The following is an 18270-nucleotide window of genomic DNA, read 5'->3' on the forward strand; positions in this document are numbered from 1 at the left end:
TTTGAAGAGCAAAAAAATAATTTGCCAACAATGGATAAAACATGGTGAAAGCAGTCTCAATTCATAACTGGACTCTTTGTGCCTTTGTGTTTTGGGGCACAGGTTACATCTGGCTACAGGTGAGCCATGTATTAGACAGATCCCAATCACATCATTCAGTCCTGCTCTATTGAAGGAACACAGCCAGGAAAATAAGGTCCTGTACTATGAAAATTAGAATAATACAATTTGTTTACTGTTAATCTGAAATGTACTTGTTTCTTGATTACATAATGGTGTCTCATTAGTAGTTTCTCACACATGTTAACCTTATTTAATTGTTCATAGTATTTCCACACTTTGCTTGTTTGCTCCTTTATAACCATGTGCATTGTGCATACAATAAAAAACAAGAAAACAGCATACTCTCTCCATGATAGTGATACCTGCTCAGCAGTGTCTGGTGGACGAGTCGATTGTATATTCCTATTCATAATCACAATACTGCATATTGAGCCAAGTAATGGGATATGGCACTTCAGTCTAGTGATTAAATGCCAAATGTGAGCAAAAAAGCCAAAACTATACATTGTATGGTATGTTATATTTGAGTAGAAAAGGTTCATTCAATCACCTTGCACTTGAATATTCAGTGTTTTTAACAATGGCATTATACACAAGTGAAGGCCAGACACTGTAATTTGATTTTCTATCAAGGAAGCTTGCTCCGCCATTCAGCCTCACACATAACCTGAGCGTTTCCACAGTTCTGCCATTTGTCATTTTCTGTTGCCATGGTTGCAGTGAAAGACAGAGCTCTATGAATACTGGAAATGGAAGAGCCGCAGCACATGGTACATTATCGACATAAACACCCGCACATGCTCTAACACCGCAGAACAAGTTGACTGTGTTGATTCTGAATGCCTGCGGCTATCTGTTCACCCACACAATTCTCAGCCAGTTAAAAAGTAGGCATTTAATAAAACTCTCCAGCTGACACACATTGTCTCCACGCATATACTAAATCATGTATCCAACTACAAAGCCAGCTCTCTAATCCCAGGTAGGGATGTGAAACACAGATTTCTATCAATTCACATTTTCTATGTTCCTCAAAATACAGAGTGCTTCTTCACAGAGACTTAGGAGACATGCAGGTACACGGGCTGGCTAATGTCTTCTTAACAGAATATCTTGTTAACTCTGCACAAGTAATTCGGCTCATTGCATGTGCGAGTGTATGCATATCATGCACAATGCCACTGTCACCTTTACAAGGAGCCATTTCAGACCTCCACTGTATTGTGCTGGGCTTGACTGTCGGTGTCCCTCTTTTCACAACTGAGCCAATGACACACAACCACGTACACACTCATGCACCTAAGTTCCTCTGACATTTCTCATTTCGCCCTCATTGGAAAGCTGCCTGCATGCCAAAGCAGGGTGTGCATGTATTACAGCAGTGTGAAACTACTGCCAAGGACACAGAGGGGGGAAATCGCTACAGCAGTCAGTGGTTATGCATGTAGTATATGTTAAGACAATACAATCCTCTAAAAGAGGTGTCACTGACAGTGAGCATGCTTCATGACAACACTTTCTAAGGCTATCGGAGTATACTTGAGAGACTACTATCAACACTGACTGCCATTGAAGGCTGTATGTTTAAGTATACTATGAGCATACATACACCCACGCCGTGTGAGTGTTGTGTATGTTGTTTTTTTCACTCCGAGGAGGGAGAAAAGCAAATCACACAAGGGCCTGCTGCAGAGAGCTTTGATCTCACAGATGAAAAGAGTCATAGCTCCAGTCATAGCTCTGTCGAGCTATGTCCGCGCTAGGAGTACGTGCACACTTAAGCTGGAATTAAGCTTCTAAACAAATGTGCACAGGGGTCGCTCTGAGACGTTTACATGGCTGTTTCTTTTATACTTGTATGTAGTTTTTTTATGTTTTTGTCTATGTTTCTTATCTGCCTCTCGACAGGAATTGAATCAACCACTTGACTTACTTGACGCACAGTTCCGTAGAATATGTTGACGTTACCCATAACACCTTTCTCTGTGTTTGTTTGAAGATGTTAACGTGCATCTTCATAGAAGCGTTATTCCAACATGAGCTGATTAAATTCATAAATGTATTTTTTTCTCTTGGTTTCAGCCCTTCACTGCAACTTAACTTAAGAAATGGTCTTCAGAGTGTATATATCTTTGGGGTTTTCAGTATGTACGATGACGTAAGCTGCCCATTGAGGGGCTGGGGGGGTAATGAAGGTAAGAGGGGCTTTCTGTTGCCTCTAACTTTCTCTGTGATTGATCATTTAAACTGTTGATACAGCCGAACACACAGTGCAGCTGTTGTCATTAACCTGTATTTCTGCTGATTTTGTTAGATGACTTCACAATTACAAAATAATGATTTTATCACTGTAGCACAGCAGCTGGAGAATGACTGCTGGTATGGTTAGTGTATATTAGCAGCGACTATATCGCTAACACTATGTCGTACGTATTCCGTTGTCTGACGAAAGACACAGGAAATTATGTAAATGAGAACAATGGCTGTGATGTGCAGTTTTGTTGTTTGGCAACTAAAAAGAGTATGAGGACAAAGTGATTCAGCCATTTTTCTATTGTTCAGGTATTTCTCTGTGGGCAGAGGTCTCTACAAAAATGACGTGGAAAGGCTAGTGTGTACGCAAATAGTTTTCACACAAAAACAGCATTTTACAAATTAGACTGAGTTTTCTAGGGCAGAACAATACAGAGACTCCAGTCTAGGGGCCATTCAAGGCAAATACCCACTAAAAGATTTTTTGTCCAAAACCATGTCTCATTTGTTGAATGTAATTTACACAATGACAACAGTAGTAGTACTATTACGATACAGGGTAGCATTTTACAAGATACAGTTGGTTTGCGAGTACACGGGGCTGTTCAAAAATCATGTATATTTTAGTTTGGCATGATCTCTCTCTGTTTCTCACCTCAACTGACACATAAATAAGTGCTAGCCCATTTGCTTCCTAGTGGATTCAAAGGAGAAGCCTTTTTCTTAAAAAATAAAAGAGAAAGACCGAGGCACAAATATGAGCTTTCTCACTTGCAGCATCTTTAATAAACAACACTGGTCACCTACTGAAACACGGCACAATTGTAGAAATACACCTTTATATTTAAATGATAAGCAGGAAGCCTCTTGTTACCTTACACAAAGAAGAGAGGTCTAAAATCAGTTCCACAGCCAGATATACAGATTTGAAAAAGAAAGGAGTACTAGAGCATCATATCAGCACTCTATGCTGGCCAACACCCTAAGATAAGGCATCACAATCTACTACCAGAGAAAAACGGCTTGCTTACAGTAAGTATGCATATTTGGGACTACAGAAAAAGACCTGACATATAAAGTATCCTGCATTAGTTTACACAAAATGCAGCAGGCTAAAAGTAGAAAATCACCAAGGCTATCAGTGTGTGTGCACATAATTTACTATGATTTTTGTCTGAGGAGGAAACAAGGCAAACAGTCAGGTCCAACGCCCTTAGCTTCCTGCAAGCAGCGCTTCCTGAGGAACCAGGGCTACTGCATTGAGGTGGAGATGGGGGGAGGAGACTGTCAAAGAGTGAGGAGAGAGGGGAGACAAAAATATGAGGATGCAGTACGAAAGTCTACTGCTAGGCTCTGATATGTAAAGACAGAAAAAGCAAAGGTGGCGGAGAGAAAGTGGAAGCAGAGAAGGAGGAAGAGGTGTAGGGGGTGGAAAGAGAGAGAAGAGGGGGGGAAGAGTCCAGCCAAGTGTGTGAGAGAGCAGCATAACAGTGCACCACTGGGCTGAGTTCAGTGGACGACCTAATCTATCCAAGAATCCCAGGCGGTGATATGATGAAATTTAACAGATATGCTGCACATGAGAATGTGTGTATGTGCACAACAGCTATGTGGGGAGTGCAGATCCCATCATAACCACACCTTCATAAGTCAACTCAGACATGCCGGAAAAGTGTGCAGGGCTGGCAGAGCAAACAAGCAGCACACAATACACCTTACTTCTTTTCATGTTGATGGACCTGAACCCCCCTTTGCTCTATCAACCAACCATTCCAAATTTAGCCCCTTATTACTAAATAATTAAATAGAAAACATTCATAATAGAACAGCTGGAGCTTTAAATAGATTTCAATTCTGGACCCTTCTGCAAGCGAAGGATTGTTTCTAAAAATGTTCACCAGGGATGTCACATGGCACACAAAAACAGATGCTACTTGGCTGATCAAAACCTTGAGATAATATTGAGTTCAGGAGGTATTAACCTAAACAGAGCCCCTGACAAACCAGGTGTTACATAAAATGCTCATGGCAAAGTATTTTAAAGCTTACAGGGAGGATGTTTTTCCATGATCCAGGCTAGAGTATTTAATTGCGGGGCTCCAAAATCCAAGAATTGAGAGCTGGCTATACAAAAAGGAAGCCATTTTAATGCAGTGAGTTATTCAATACACTGTATTGTTTTTATGACAACAATGTTTGCAAACTGTCTTCCGGGATTGATTTTCTGCCATCATTGATCAAGAATGCAATACTTTTTGTCAGCTGACTCTCAATTGTCTGTGTCAAGGCTTCCCCCCAGAACAAAAACACAACAATACGGAAGACTTCTCAAAAGAAATTGTGCTCTAAATGGTAACTATAATGTAAAGCAAGTTAAAGTCTCTATAATTTGAACTTTTTCTACCATTGTGAAATTTAATGGAAACCAATGGTACATCAAAGTGAGAATATTGATTCAAAATTCTCAAAAAAAACAAAGAAAAAGAAAAAAAAAAGTTCTTCAGGTAGAGGACTAGCAGTAACAACATACAGTCTGTAGTCGACGTGCGTAAACAAGCAAAAACACTGGTATGCTCCTTTAAATGTTCACCTTTTTCCAAGAAAACGGTAAATTCAAACAGGCTATGCAGTGATTGTGGGTGAGAAATGGCTTTGCATAAGAAATGAGGAGGAATAAAAGGCTGTCCTACATCCATGCCAGAGATTACACTGCTGGCTGCTGTTTCTATAAAAAGATTCACTGCAGGGAGTATGAGTGACACAGGCACACACACGCAACCACACACACACACACACACACACACACACACACACACACACACCCTCACAAACACACAGATGGGCACACAAACAAGAGAGTGTATTTATAGGGAAGAAGGTTCTAGTATCAAAAGAACTTTAAAGATCAGTGTCTGGTTAGCTCTAGTCACCCAATCACAGATCCCTGAGTATTCAAGCCTTGGCAGACAAACACAGTAAAATGCTGGAAAGATTATTGGTAGCTCCAGGCCAACTTAAAATGTCTTCTATATTTCCTTTGCTCCCATTTTCCACTTCTCATTTAGAATGCTTCCTTTTTGGGAATAAAACAAATATCTCAGTGAAGTATCTTCACAATGTGTGACATAGAGATACAGTGTGGATGTACAAGGCTTGATACAAAAGCCAAAACACGTACTGGCCTGTAGCTTTAAGAACTGCTCACTGTGCTGCCACATATTCAGGAGGGAAAGTCCCTGTACAGGCTGACTGAAGATGATGTGATTTTCCACTCTCTGCTGACTGTTCTGGTTAAACACATTGGCAAATTCCTGTCCCTGCACCAAAAAGAGTTAAGTTAAATTTTATTTTCACCTTCTCTGTGACTTTTCTAAATTTCCTATTGGACTATATGGAATTAGATATAATGCAGGGCTTCAACTTATGATTACTTTTATTACCGATTATTCTGTTAACCATTTTTTGATTTGTCAGAAAATTAACAATGCCTAATTGTGAAAAATGCTCATCAAAACATCCTTTTGCCCAAAGCAGTGTCTTCAAGTTGTTAGTTTTGTCTAACAATCCCAAACCCTCCCTAAGATATTCAAGGTTTAAGATTTTCTATCCATTAGTGATGAATTTTAATAGTGTGTTTAATAGTGTTTTTTGCTAGCTAGTTGTTTAAATGCAAATTGCCTTTAAGGATTTAAGTGCGTGTCTGAAAGATGATGACAGATTCTCATGTAGGGTTGGGCGGATGTCAAAGTGTTCAAACCAGTTTGATATTAAGCTTAATACTGGACCAGTAATACTGATCATTACCACTAGGTGTTGCATGTGACTCAGCTGCTCTCCAGTGAAACGTAATCAGAACCCATGAATGAGAGAGTAGCGGTACCACAGTCAGACCAACTGAATGACACATTGTGCTTTTATTTCTCACAACAATCATTCAACTTAACTTTTCTTTTTGGTGCTAAGGTGCTGTGTGTAGCTGCGGTGTTTCCAGCTGTTAAACTGAAAGACACTGTGGCTACAGCACAGCTATGCTATGTTAACGATGTTAGCCATGCTAACTAGCCGTTTGCCACCGTGCAGGCTGGTAAAATGATCCCTCGTGTCCCTTTGTATCCATGGGTTGTTTCCAAAACACAAGCTGCTCTCAGACTGCTGGAAGCTGGGAGCAGGTTTATTGGGTTTATTGGTGAGATCTGTGCCGTTAGCCCGGGTCAGTCTACCTCCTCCAGCTCGTCTTTGGTGTCCAGGTGGGTGGACAGCAGCAGCTGGCCCTGTCAGTGTCTGAGCCTCCAAGTGAGACACGTAGACGTCTCATAATGACAAATGCTGATTCAGTTGGTTTGCATAAAAACAAACCGGTTTAAGGACATACACCGGACTGGCAAAACCAGAAACCAACCCAACCCTATTCTCAAGTAACATTCAGTTTTAACACCAACACTGACTGAAAAGAAAATGTTCTTCACCACTCTTAGGCAGAGCCAGGAGAGGAGTTATATGAAAAGCCTTTTTTAGTCAGGCATATTAGTTAAAAAGTCAAATGGGTTTATCTAGTGATAAATCTCTCACTTTACTGCTAAAGAAAAAGCAATGGGTGGCATCAAATTATATTTACAGTGCAGTGGCTTTGACAAGCTACAGCAATGTAAAAAAATTTCAACACTGGGGGAGTGAAAACATCTGATGTCTCTTCACTTGCTTCTTGCATAAAGTTTGATTTTTATTCCTGTCAAATGTACAGAGCACGTCCTGTTGCTAATGTACATGAATGCCAGCATAGAGTTTGCAGCACATGCAAGTCGACATTTTAAATTCAGACTACTACTAAACTGTTGGAGCCTCTTTAACTATCCGCTGCAGTTACCACCTCTGTAACACCATCAGCAGTTTAAAGTGCAGTTACAACAGGGAAAGTTTGGTACAAAAAAACAAAAAAAAAGTGAAGTACACACTGTCACACATGGCTGTAATTTCTACCAAGTGTGTCTATAGAAAGTATTTACTTACAGGGATCCATATGTGCACGCAACATCAATTTGAGATTTGTTTTCACTTTGGCATTGATGCCTTTTCTGTTGATCACTACAAAATACTTAATATCCTGCTGTGATTCAAAGGCATAACAAGTAGAACATGAAAAGGGAAAGTACTTTATATAAAAGTACCGTACTTCCCGTATCACATCATCAACATTAAGAGGCCACTTCTGGCTCTATGTGATCACTTACTTTGTATGTAAATAAAGATAATCACACAGTACAGAAGTCTGTTCTCGACAAATCTTTGTCAGAAGACTTTGTGAGCATGAAATAGTGTTTTGATCGCAGGTCTCAATGTAGAAGCTCAGGAATTCTTATTATCCTTGGTTGACAGGTAGCATATCAGCAATCAAATCATTTTTTTTAAATTCACGCAGATGTTTGACAACATAAAAAGAAAGTTATGCAAACACCAGCATTGTGTAACCTGTTCTATTGAAAAATAACATGAGCATGTTATATAAAATGAAATAGAGTTGAAGGTGACAGAAGACAGAACTTTATACATCCATTCAACTCCACTTCTTACCAGAACATGGCCAAAATTTTTTAAGTTGCCAATCATAATAAAACCTTGGAAGTAAATAGAGGTTTCATTGGTGTTTCACGGTTTCACACAAACCTTTAGAGAACAATATATTAAAAAACACACTTCCAAGCAAAGGCCTCTCCTTGGGCCAAGGAGACAATGGGATTGCTGATTTTGCTATGCCAGAAGTATGTTCAGAACCAAAGTGGTGGCAGAACTATTACTGACCCTCAAGGTACCGCTGCTGTTAGAGGGTCAGTGTGCCCCTTTTAACTGTCCTCCCCACACCCGGCCCCTTCTAAGTTGTCCCAGTTGTTATCTAATGCTTGATATTTTCACTGGTAGTCTTATAGTATGAGCAGTTGAACAGAGTGTCACTCAGGCCAACGTCAAAACAACATTTTCGCTAAACAACCTTCAGTGGGTGCCAAGCTTGGTATTTAGGTTAACAAGCTTTTAAAATCTGCAAGGGGTGTGGACATTTTGCTATAGGTATCAGTGAAAAGATGAAACATGATTCAGTTATTCCAGTTTAAGTGATAGATCCAATAGTTTAAAAACTTACAGATGCCAAAATACTGCACAGCTGTGTTTAAAACTACGACAGTATTTTACAGTTCTGGAAAGTTCTCATAACAACAATCCTTTTATTCTCCATATTAATAACCACAGGGTAAATAGTAGAACTGCCCTGTTTGTGTTATAAACTCTAGCTGCCATATGAGTTTGTACACATTTGACCAGCCAACTCAGTGTTTTGCCAGATTACGTTGTGTTTTGGCAAAAGTTCAACCAGATTCAAGTTTTTATGTCTGTTTTTTTTTTTTTTTGCAGAAACCCTCTCACACAGCTGGCTGAACACAGTGGTCTCATTGAAATGAATGAGTCAGATGCATTTTTTTTTTGATGCTAGCGCTGGTGTGAACATGGCTGGTCTGAACAACACATTCTCCAAAATGCCTCTCAAATGCTGTCACATCTATAACCTCTGAGGACATCCAAGATATCCTGGAAAGCCAGATGAACTCAGAAAAATGACACACTGGCCTCATTTGTCAGTTTGTGTCTGAAGCCCTTAATGAGCTACAGTGCAGGCATCTTCTACCAGCCAACAGCACAGTATGACCTCCATTACAGTAAACTAGGGACAAGAGCTTGAAATTCCAAAGTCCATACAGGCATCATAAATAAGCCTTGATCAAAGAACTCCCAAGTAAATCATCTGTCTGGAGGAAATTACCCACAAAATATGAAAAAGGCAAAGTACAAAAAGCAGCATCAACAAAAGGTGTAACAGTAGAGTGCTGTTAAAACGGACAGTAGGATGAATCACAAACTCTTTATAGCCACTAGCCTGGCTGTAAAGACAGAAAAGAGCTGAGTAGTGAAAATGCTTGTACTGGTCAAAAAGGGTGCTTAGATCCTTTGTGCCAAGTATACTGCCCCACAGCAGGCTGGGGGAAAACAAAGTATGGCTGGACGTATTGGTGAACAGGGGCATGGGCCCATACTGACGGATAGGACTGGATACCGAACTCGGTACTTTTAAGGGTACTGAATGAATTATGTTGGTAGCCTTTTTACATTTTTGTTATTACAGGGAAAGTAAAGTACCAAAAAAAGGTACCCTTGGGTACCAGTACCGAATTCCAGGTACCAGTATCGGTTCAAATATGACCGCTACCCAAACCTACTGATGGACCTCCTCTCTTTGGTATTTCAGTATGCCTTTGCTTTTCATTCACATCCCACCTGCACAGGCGCAGAGGCCCATCTCCCCACAGTCCTCTCCTCCCCCTTCCTGTTGTAGCATTTCAATGTAAATGGGTAGATGAATGGCTGCAGCTGGCCCATCAAAAGGCCATCCCTGCTGAAGGGCCTTGGTGATTGAGATTCAGCCAGGCCACACCACCTCTTCCCTCCCCCACCCAACACTTTGTCCTAACACCCTTACCCCCTGCCTCAGTTTGGAGCTTATGCCTAACATGAAGAGGACGTCTGGTCACAAGAGGGCTTCTACAAAGCGGAGATAGATGTTCGCCTCCTACCACAACATTAGTGAGCATGAAGCACTTTCTCAAAGTGGCAATAAATCCCTGATATTTTGTTTATCTCAGATTGTCGAAGGTTGATTAAAGAAAACTTTTTATTCTATGCACTCTCCTTATCAAAACCTGGCACCTACATTACCCACAATGCAATTTGACCAGAAATTCATTCCTAATATAGCCCCAAGCATCTAGCCGTCAGCAGTGATGAGGAGTGGGCTACAGAGTTCGATAACCTCAAGTTATCAGATTTTACAAACTTCCTTCTAGAGCCACAAAAACTTTTTTGTTTATGCAGCAGCACTCCAAACAGACTCTGATGTGTAAATTTGGTGTAGTTCCCCTTTAAGGGCAAGACACAAAGTCCTGGTATATATCTGTCCCTATGGATGGATGGATGGATGATGAAGAACAGAAAAGACTTATCTGTGTTTTCATATATTGTGCTTGCCACAATATATCAATATCAACATCAATTTCAAATCATTCTTCTGCTAAGTTGAGGGAGGACAAAGCTGAAACTGCAATGGCAAATGGCATGGATGGCTCAGCATGAAACATTATTGCCTTGGTTCTCTAACAACGTAAGTACAGTATAAATACAGTGTGAACATCAGTCTCACATTAATACATGCATTTACAATGCTAGGGCACTTAGACATACTATTTCCCATTAATGCAACTTCATCAGTACTGATTTTGTTTTGTTCCACCATTAGAACACCCAACAACCAGACACTGCAGATAATTATTGCCAAAACTGCATTAAGCACCTGCAGCTCTTCCCCCAACCACTTTACTGTGCTTAGACTGATGAGACAAAAATAATTGATAATAATGTCAAAATATACAAATTTTTTTTTAATCTAAGAAGGAGTTTCCCCACTCTGAGATGGCAAACTCTAAATGGGCTCTACAAATCCTACAATTCAACAAGAATTGCAATGGCTTCTTCATGTTCAAAGGGAAAACCTTTAGAGAGGGCCTTAAGATTGAGAAGAAGAAACAGAAAGTAGGCTAATACCCAGACCAACACAGTGGTGGGTCTCAAGTCTATGTGTACGGTTCAAAACCGTCTTTCACAACCTTCCTCCCAACCAGGGTTGGACATGGATATGAGACTGCCTGGCTTTGGTGTACTAGCATTGCTAACAGGAACAAAAAATAATTCATATCAATGTTTAAATGCCATTTAACTGACTCACCAAAGAGAAAGAGAAACTTCACTTTTAGCTGGTAATTATCCAGTTTAATTTAGTGTAATTATGGGGTTTATCAGTTAGGTGAACTACACAGCAGACTGGACTCTCTGTTAACAGTGAGAACCAGGGTGACAGCTGTCCATGTGAATGGACCTAAAGTGGGTGGAACATTTGTTAAGTACGTTGAATACACACGACTGCTGGATGAAAGCAGTATCGGTGAGTCCAGTCCCTGCGTGTCAGTGGCAGGCTAAACAGACCAGAACAGCCGAGTCCAGAGGGACACATCGCACAGACAGACAGTCTCTGCCATCAGCTTTCAGATCTGGCCAACTAACCTCAGGACATTTCCAATGCCACGTATGGATAATACACATCCAATGTAGCCTCCTGCTCAGCAGCACATCCAATCAAAACACCAACTGTTGTCTCCAGATTTGCACCACCCCTAATTCATGCCTGCCCAGACAAAGGGACATTGCCATTTGCCTAATGGCGTTACATACTCAGGTTCTCTCAGTGTGGAAAACACACACACGAACATTTAGGTGATCTTGGGGACAAGATCAGAATCAGTCTTCCTGAAGAAGTGCCGTAGTAGCATGTCTATGACAAATATGTGAACTAATAAAGCTACTAAGAAGATGTCTTGGTGTAAGAGAATAAGCTGAATCAGCAATTAATAAATTAAGTTGTTGAGTTCACAATGTGAGACAACTGTGACTCTAACTTTTAAAAAGAGCTGAAGTTCTTGAATGAAACTAAGAGTGTAATTAACTGGTATCCTTTAGGCCTACAAAGATATCTCAGTCAGATGGCAAATTCAAAATAGGCTCAACAAATCCAAACTCTATACCAAATGTTTAATTGTTCTCCTTAGAAATCCTGTAATCCATTAAATAAATATGGCAAACTAGCTAACTTACTGGTCAGTCCATGTTATGACACATTAATGCAAGGATGGCAAGACATATCAAACTCTGGAAGCCGACTTCTGTGTCATATGTGTTTCAAAGTTTTCTGCATACCTGAAACTGTGATTAAGCATATCAGTAACAACACAAAAATATTCCTTTTCTGAGCTTCGATCGGAAGGATCAAAAGCCAAGTCTGTGGAACTTTCTGGAGAAGCAGCAGCACTGCCAGAATAGCGAACCTTTCCCTTTGATGTCCAAGACACTTGGGGAAGAGAAAATATTATCAAGAGTGGTGCAGTGACGGGCTAGCAAGGAAGCAGAATCTAACACAAATTAAAAGACACCATCAACCATCAGGACCTCCTAAACCCCGAAATGAGGCTGTACAGTCCCTCAGGGAAACAGCAGGATTGTGGCCCGCCATTTTGTTCCATTTCTCTTAGAGGAGGGGGGGAAAGGACTAGGCTGAATTTCAAAGGGCTTCAGATGCCATTTGAGTATCTGCCGAGATTGTGCTGGTGGAACAGCGGCTATAAAAGATTTAGAAAACTTGAACAAGGAGGAAGAGAGGGGAGTGAGACAGAAACCGAGACATAGAAAGAAAAAGAAAGGCAGAGACAGACAGAGTGGGGCAAGAAACAGGAGTAGCCATGCTTGTTTACCTAAAAGGACCACACTCACAGCACAAGAGGGGGAGGGGAGAGCCTGCATAGACAGAAGGCAGGCAGAGTGGGTGCTGGAGTTGCAGCTTAAGGCTTCCTCTCCCTCTTACTAACACGACTGACTGTGTTATTCTCCCATTTTAACCCTAAGAAGGTCTTCTCAGCTATATTCAAGGAAGAGATTACACAATGCACTGCTGAAGTGTCAGCCACCTACACATATTATTATTATATAATACATCCTATAAGGAGGCACAAGAGCGGAAAAAGAGCCACAATTTTCCCCCTTAAGGACCACTAATAAATACACACCATTGCAAAGTTTTGAGTCAGTGTAGTATGTAACATATTTTCTGCACACACAAACTCATATAACCAGCAATATTTTAGGCAACTAGCTAACATATTTCGTCAGTTAACAGATAAAAAACAAATGTGCTTTTTAAGCACATTAAAAAAAATCTAAATACATGCAAGACCAAGAGAAATCCAATCATGACATTGGAAGGAGAAGTGTTATGGACAGAAGGAGACATGGTTTTCAAACAAAAATACATAACAGCCAAGCCTAGCTGAGTATTAGGGGTGTAACGGTACACAAAAGTCACGGTTTGATACGTTTTCGGTATAGCAGAAAAAAAAGGAAGGTGGAAAATAATGTTTTGGTCCTTTTATTCTGAAAAATGTAAACATCCAACAATGGCTCATTGGCCAAAACTATTACTGAAATAGTTTAGTTGTGTTGCAGTGGAAACTATTACTGAAACAGTTTAGTTGTGCTGCAGTGGAAAAGGAATACAACTTTTCTGTTTCTTGCACGGAGTCAGGGCATCTGCTGACAGCTGTTTTATAATGATTAATGGTTGCTCAGAACTGGTTCCTACGATGTGTTTTCCGACCACGTCGGAAATCAAATGTGTTTAGTTGTTGTTAACGGCTTCAATGTAAGACCGAGTGAAAAGCTGACCGTCATAGAGAGGGGAGGGGGTCGGGGACACGTGACATTGCTTAAAAAAAGGAGGTATAACGGCGAATATTTTAATAGTAGTGTTGCACTCGGTCAGTGTCATGGGAAGATTGTCCAGCTCAGGTCTCTCGTTTGTCATTCTGACAGCAGTGACCCTTAATGAGCATGGGTAACCAGGGAAACAGGTAACCATGCTAACTTGGCTAAGCTAGCTAGCATACATCCATGAGCATGCTACAGCTACATGGTGCACTGCCAAAGTATTCCGAGTGAAACTTGTGCTCTAGAATTATTGCTACAAACGTCTGAGTAAGTGGATTATTCAACTATTTTGACAGTAACTGTTTGGGTCAGGGAGCATACCAAACTGAGGAAAGTCACGTACCGAACCCAACATCCTCTACTGAAATGCTTAGGTCATAGCTCGGAATAATAACATATGTCTATCACCTGCATCTGTATTAAAGCCCAGAATTAGTTTGCTTAGTTTGTCTGACTGTCAAAAATACATGACAAAGAGAAAGCAAAGACGTTCTCAAACCAGCAGAAGTTTTGTTTTTGGTTTTTTTTTTTTTGGATGAATTACTTAAATTACTGTTTACCAAAACTGTGAGATAAAATTTCTGCCAACTAATTGTAACACTTGACAGTGCATGCACTCTTTTTTGCTTGCTTTTGAATTCTTTATAAACACAATGGTCACGTCAGCATGGCCACAGCCCGCAGTGATGAAAATTTTGAGAGGCACGCTTTGGTTTTGCAGAGCCTGGTGCAAGAGGCATGCAGCAGGCCTCGGTTTCCCTCTTTGCTTTACAGATAATTGCAGGAGGCTCAGGTAAGACAGCTGAGCTCCATTCATACGTGGACATCTGCCCTTTTAAAACAAAGAAAGGAAGCAGTGGGACAAATCCATACACACTGTGGGGTGAACAGTAATTCTTGAATTATTGCAAGGCTGGCTACCAGAAATGAGCTTTTGACACTTTTAACTGGAGAGTTAATGGTTCTGTGTCACATTTCAATGACAAATGTTAACAAAGTTACACAGGCACATATACAACTGATTTCACAAGAACATGTGGCTCAGCTTTACTAAAAAGACAAAATAAAACTGTAAATTTCAAAAGGCATAAAATGTCCTGCAAGACCATCCACAGTCTGACAGCATCAGTAAACAGAATAAGTATAAATATTTGATGACATTTCTACTTCTTTTATTTGGGTTGAACTGTCTCAATATCAGAACTCATCCAGTGTGTTATTCCAACGATTCTGGCTGGTTATCATCGGATTTGATCGTATTCATCGTCTAGTTAACGTGTGCAACTGTTATGGCTGAGCCCTCCAAACACAGCAATCAAGACTGTTGTGTTCTCTCGCTGCATGTTCTCAGTTGTGTTTGTTTGCAGCCTGGCTGAAACGGCCATTAATGTGAGGGTCTCAAGAGTCGTGAGACACACGGCCCACTGTTAGGCAGCGGAAGAGCAGAAACAACAGAATTGTTGTCTGTCTTCGTATTACATGAAATTCGTGTCCCAGAACTACAAACACAGCTCGTGACCTTTCTGACCCCGGCAGAACTCCATTTCCTGTTGCAGGCAGAGGGTATGCCTTAATTCTCTGGAACCACTTAGAAACAGAGGTAAAATCTTTAAAACTATATGATATCTCAACAAGAGTCCTAGTTTTCCAAGACATTTCAACCAACAAAGCTCCTCACTACTACCTTGGTTCGGTCACTTATCATTCCACCACAAAATGTTAAGACATAGCAATAAATCCAAGAGAAAACAAACAAATACAGGCAAACAAATATCCACTACATAACAAACAAGAAAAATATATGTACACCAAAGAATGTCAAAGAACAAAAAAAATCAACTATCAAACTGATTCACAGACACACTGACTATTTTTAACATGTGAAAGAGTTTCAATTGGATTTTCATTCTGTAAACAGGTTAGCCTACATTCACGATGTAAACAAATCAGTGAGATATGGTAATGTACCAGGGATAAATTGTGTTAAGAAAAAAAAGTTAGTTTATCTTTTAATCCCACACATTAAAATCTTCATGTGTAACAGAATAGGACATGTGATAGCACTGAATTGGAGCTTTAACTATAGCACAGAGATATAGGACCTACACAGGCTCAAGGGGGGCTGAGATATGCATCACTGCCTCTGCAGTGTAGTCAACATGAACGCCCCAACAAGCTAAAACACTCTCAATATCTTGGTGGAAAACACCACCAGCGGCACTGCAGTGTTTTCCTCAGCATTGGTACTGCACCAAAGAGGAGAGCCTCTCTTCCATACTCGGTTTACTCTACAGCTCATCTCCAATCCCACCATGTTGTACCTCTCCTTTATATGTTATTCAACACAGAAAAAACAAGCACGCCACTGAACTAACGCAAGTAATTTGACAGTCATTCATCCATATAACACACTGTTCATCTACTTACTATTTACAGACACTCTCTGATGAATCCAGATAGCCTGTGGGCATTTTGCACCGTTCTTAAATAATCCTATAGAGCACACACATTTTCTTCATAGGTTCTTAGTTATGACTGTTTAATTCACTGCTTTCCTTAAAGACAGGCTTGTAGCACATCCATTTTGCTTTAGTGCTGGAACAAACCAGCAAATGGACATGACATAGTGCTTCATGACAAGAATTTATGAGGCTGTGCATACGTTACTCGAAAAGCAGGTAGACTAGTGCTGCTTAGGCCAAATGCCAATTACTGATGTCACTCTGACAATCAAAATGATCTACATTTTGAGGTTAGAACTGCGCTCCCTTGAAAGCAAATAAATGATCACTGTTGCAGGATATTATGAGTGCCACTCAATGCTAATCCTAAGAGTATGCAACATGCTGTAAAGGGACCATGTAAGTTAATTCATCTGTTAATCTTGTAATGATGCATATACGTAACCAATATGTGGATGTATACATCAACATACACAGCACTAGTTACTCACTCAAAACATTTCATTATGATTTTTAAAATGTCAACACGCCGCCAGTGCCAGTTCCACAACACATGGAAAATCTTTTACCACATCTGTACTCTATTTGATCAAACAACATAAACTATCATACCTCACGTTTCTGATCAAATTATCAGCATTCAAAGAAAAAACCCCACAACCAAGCATAACCATACTGGGGCTGCATCAGAGCCACGAGCTAAAAATGTTGCGTATTGCCAGTTAAGAAAACGGCAAATTACATTTCATATGCCAATAAAGCAGTTTTTATTATCCTCATGCTTGAATACATAAGTAAATACATATATTGCCAGTTGACCTCTGTCGTAAAACACAACAATCCCAAGTTAAACACTGGGGTAACGTTAGCAATAGTCGGTTTGTTGTTACCGCGTTAGCTATGCAAGACCAGAAAAAAATGACTTACCTCTGTCTGAATTTCCACAGAATCAAATAGTTTTCTGAATCTTTAATGTTTATTCTTTGCCACGATGTTTTCGGCCGATGCTGGATGTTCCCATTTGTTGCCGTCGGTTCAGAGTAGACTGGCCCAAAGACATCCGCATATACTTGCAAAGACCATCGCAGCTAAAAAGCAGCTCACTAGAATCGAGGCTAGCGCTAGCTTGTTAAAACCGTGTAGACCAACAAACAAGACGACTGAAGAAAAAAAAGACTCAAATATCCACGAAAACTCGAATACAGCGTGGCAATTTCATCTTCACCACCAAGTACAAACCTTCAACAGTCCATTTGTACAACGTTAGACTTGCTTGGGTGAAGGTAAACCATCAAAAGATCATATTTTGTTTCGGTTTAATCCTCTCCGCCAACCCATTCGAGCGGTTTTCGAGCGGCCTTTGACTCCAGTGTGTGGACGCTCGGGACGGAAACACTTCGGGAATGAAACGAGCGCCGTGATTGGTGCTGCCGCTGTGGGCGGATACTGTTTCTGTGCAGAATGAAACCGACGCCATTTTGGATCCACACAGCATCCCGTTTTCACTTTAAAACGGACGCAAGCAAGACTCCAACATGGCTGACCATGTTTCACAGTTTCACACGCAGAAGACCACACTCCATTATATAGTTGGAGGACCAAGCGAAGGAAATGGAGTACATGCAGTTGGTGCGCTCGTTTTCTACATTTGTAGATATCTTACACTTTGTTTATTTGGACATCTTTGGAATTATGGTATGTTAATTAAAATGCGAACGTTGGTGTATACTGTGGAAAGTAGTAGTATGTTTTTAAGCATTTTATAAAGCTGCCAACTAAGGCAACCTCAGAAATTATACATTAAATACTGCTAATAGTTAACACACATATCATAAATGTATGCGGTATTAATATTTACCATACATTGTAGCGCTCATCAAAATTTAATTTTTGTTTTCGATGGACGGGTCATAACTCAAAAACACGGTGTGGGTCAGATGAGACAGAGAAAGCGGAGCGTGCCGGTGTTCAAACCTGACGCACCTATGGTCAAACTGAAACGCGACGGGGATGGAACGAAGGCTCCTATTGGCTCAAAGAAAAGTCCTCTAATCTCATTGGGTTACTTTATATGTCACTCAAACTG

At 40.4% G+C, this 18270-nt stretch overlaps 1 protein-coding gene across 6 annotated transcripts in view; it reads right to left on the reverse strand.

The window, feature by feature from the left end:
- The window catches only part of ankrd11 (ankyrin repeat domain 11), a 111426-nt gene extending 93836 nt beyond the window's left edge, over window positions 1-17590 (reverse strand). For all 6 annotated transcript variants that reach the window (XM_042420030.1, XM_042420025.1, XM_042420026.1 and 3 more), the window contains exon 1: window positions 17112-17590. The gene's annotated coding sequence lies outside the window, so the exon portion shown is untranslated. The remainder of the gene's footprint in view (window positions 1-17111) is intronic.
- Between the last annotated feature and the right edge of the window lie 680 nt (window positions 17591-18270).

Source organism: Thunnus maccoyii, chromosome 1 (assembly GCF_910596095.1).
Source record: "Thunnus maccoyii chromosome 1, fThuMac1.1, whole genome shotgun sequence".
In the NCBI taxonomy this organism is placed as follows: Eukaryota; Metazoa; Chordata; class Actinopteri; order Scombriformes; family Scombridae; genus Thunnus; species Thunnus maccoyii.